Source organism: Varanus komodoensis, unplaced genomic scaffold (genome assembly GCF_004798865.1).
Source record: "Varanus komodoensis strain SLA01 unplaced genomic scaffold, ASM479886v1 scaffold32, whole genome shotgun sequence".
NCBI classification, from domain to species: Eukaryota; Metazoa; Chordata; class Lepidosauria; order Squamata; family Varanidae; genus Varanus; species Varanus komodoensis.
In genome coordinates this window covers 7,048,165-7,051,546 of record NW_025335798.1, presented here as the reverse complement: position 1 = coordinate 7,051,546, position 3,382 = coordinate 7,048,165, and the positions used below count along the sequence as shown (strand labels likewise).

The window sequence follows — 3,382 nt, the reverse complement described above, 5'->3', positions numbered from 1 at the left end:
GGGGGCGGACCCACACAATCGGGTCTGCACCCTTACAGAGGGAGAGGTCGCTCTCGAGCACAAACCTCACTAGGAAGTGATCTGACCATGACAGGGGAGTCAAGCGTAAATTCCTCACCCTCAGACCACCCTCTTCCTGCCCCGTCGAGAAAACCAGGTCCAGAGTGTGTCCACGTTCATGGGTCGGGCCGGTGACATGTTGTGCTCATGAAAATAATAGGAATGTTGTGTTAATTACATAGAACTAGCATTTGCCAATTATTTGCAACCTTCTGGCCAATCAGTTACAGCCCGGTATCTTGGACCATAACATATTGGTCAAAATAAAAAGAACTTGGACTGCCATTTTTTGCCTGATTCCTGTGCATAGTCAGTACAACTTACCAGTCCCTAAGATAAAGCAACTGATTTTATGTATGTTGATATTTAAGCCTCTGATGCTAATACTGTTTCCAGTGGCACATGCTTCCTAATAGGTATTAATTGCACAACAGTCCTGGAAGCACAAATTACTCTCTGCATAGCTGAATTCTGTGAAGTAGTTCTATTCAGTGGAACATACAGTGAGGTCCTAATCAAGTACACTCAAAATTGAATTCCATGAGAATGGATCCCTAATATATATGATTAAGATTGCGACCTCAGATGTGCTAGATTGTCTGTTTACTGCACAATCCTACACAGGTCTACTCAGAAGGAAGTCTTGTTGATTGCTTTGGGCAATGTTCAGGGGGGTACATTCCCAGTTATATGAGAATGGGATCACAGCCCTAGTCACTTGGGTGACCTTCATTGGCAAAGAGGCACAGATTGCATTTGGCACATCTTATCTGTGCCTTCCACACAAATTACTTGATGATTCCTTACCTGCCCATCACTTCTTAAGAAAGAGGCAGCTGCTTTCATGTCGATGCAGGTTAATATGTTTAGAAGAGTGTATCATTTTTATCTTCTTCCCTGCTATTATGCATTGTCAGATTCAGTGTATGGTAATTACTATAAACCAATAAAAACTTAGCTTTTTACATTCTTAGTATGTTGAGAAGTATGACAGTTTTATTTAGGCATTGTTGATTTCAGTTCTCATGGAAATACAGTTTAAGCATCATTCATTTTCAAAACATCAAAAGCACAAAGTGAAACTAGCATTGGTGATCCCTTATAAATATTCTTCTTGACTCAAATAAGTGCACTGGGGTGGGGTGGGGGGGTGGGATGATGATTGCACTTTACATTCAAACCAGGGAAGACATAATTAAATACACATCATAATTTATTATTATATTTATACCCAACTTTTTCCCTGCAAGGAGCCTAGGACAACTTACAAAACAAAGCATGTTAGTCTAAGAAGCAGGTACTGATCCAAAGTCATGGCTAAATAGCTATTACAAACTTGATCTCCAGAGACCTACTCCAATATTTTAATCACTACATCATACTGATTCTGAATGTATTTTATATTACAAAACGTGCAAGATTATCCCACACTATGAGCCTTGTTACAGAATTGAGAAGTTTATTATATTAACCCAATTAACCTTGGACTGCCTGGTATGGTATGTAGACAGAGAAAGATGGAGACAGAGACACTTCATGTTCGAATAAGAGAATGGGGAATATGTTATGGAACTGATAAGTGGGCTGGAGATCCAATGCAGTAGAGAAGCTCAGGATGTGGAAACACGGGATTTGGCAACATTAAAAGTTGAGTGGAAAGCTGAGAATGGAAAACTTGCAAGGGAAAGAAAGGTTAAAATACTAAGATTTATGAATTTCAAGAGGGATATAAAAAGGAAGGATAAAAAACAGTGAATTTCAGTTTCAGATTCAGGAGTTGGCTTTCTGTTTAATCAGGAACTTGGGCCAGCAGTGCTCTCCTAAACGTTGCACATGCTAAGGCTTTTTGCTGGACAGCTTGAAGTGGAACCTCAATGCTATGTAGCTTAGGAGGCTAGACTGGACCAATAGCAAAATAACACAGACAGGTGAAGTGGAGGAGATGGAAGAAAAGTGTTGGTGGGAAAGGGGAAGCAGAATGATTGGTTGCTAAGGCAAATTTTGGAGGTTTTTCTCTAAGTGTCACCACCCACAGTGGTGTGTTCAGTGGTTACCAGGGAAAGAACCTTTTATGTTCTGTTCCCTATTTTTGGAATACCCTTTCATCTGGCATTTCTTCATATATATTTAGATGGCAGGTTAAAACCTTCCTTTTACAGCAAGCATTTAATTGTTAACTTGTTGGTATGATTATTAATTTTAGTGCTGTCCCTTTAATGATATCAATATAGTATGTGTTGGTATTTTATAACATTGCAGTTTTAAAGACCTATCATACTGCATTTTTATAATTGTATTTTCTTTGCTGCTTTATTGCTTTTTGTTTGGTTTTGTTTGTTTTGTTTGTTTGCCTGCTTTAATGATTTTAAATGTCTCTGATGGCATTTGCCAGTAGTACAGCATCTAAATTTAACAGACCAGCAAACACATACATAAATAGCTGTAGTGCCAAGTTAAACAGCTTCTGCAGACTTCCTGGGTGACAGGGGGTTGGAAGGAGGGGAATCTACTTTAAAACCTTAGTTGTGTTTGGGATGGAGATTCTCATACACAGATGTGATCAGAGAGAATCTAGGGCACTAGGAAGAGTTCCAACTCCAGAAATGGTGTTTTGCAATGAGTTTGCTATGTGCGTGTGTTGGATCTATCATTAATGGACATTTACAACTGCTAATGGGTCTGGTGGTGATGGTGGTGGCGCATTATGAATGAAGTATATTTTCCCAGGGTGTGGATTTGTTGAACTGCATAGTTTGAATAGAAACATAGAAACATAGAACATAGAAACAGAGCGAGTCAGAAGGGGTCTTCTGGGCCATCTAGTCTGACCCCTGGCTCCAGCCGGCTCTGCTCATGACATGTCCACCATGAACATGTCCAGCCTATCCTTGAACACCCTCACCTATGGGGCCTCAACAACCTCTCGTGGAAGCCCATTCCACATCCTCGGGGTCCTAACTGTCAGGAAGTGCTTCCTGGCATTCAAATGGAACCTTGGCTCCCTGAGCTTTGTTGGAGCACATCCTGCCTTCCTCTGCAGGGGAGAACAGGTCTCTACCCACCTCCGTGTGACACCCCCTCACATACCTGTATGTCGCCAACATATCCCCTCTGAGTCTCCTCCAGACTGAAGAGACCCAGTTCCCTCAGTCTTGCCTCATACCCCATCCCCTGCAAACCGGCCACCAACCTTGTGGCCCTATGCTGCACTGACTCTAAGCTGGCTATATCCTTCCTGTAACAAGGGGTCCAAGACTGAACACAATACTCCAGTGGCGGGTGCACCAGAGTTGTATAGAGTGGTAGTAATACCTCTCTCGAT

The 3,382-nt window shown here is 41.6% G+C and overlaps 1 protein-coding gene across 1 annotated transcript in view; it reads left to right on the top strand.

Moving 5' to 3' along the window:
- CNTNAP5 (contactin associated protein family member 5) overlaps positions 1-3,382 on the top strand; it is a 314,549-nt gene that overhangs the window by 83,069 nt on the left and 228,098 nt on the right. The gene's annotated exons all lie outside the window — the stretch shown is intronic.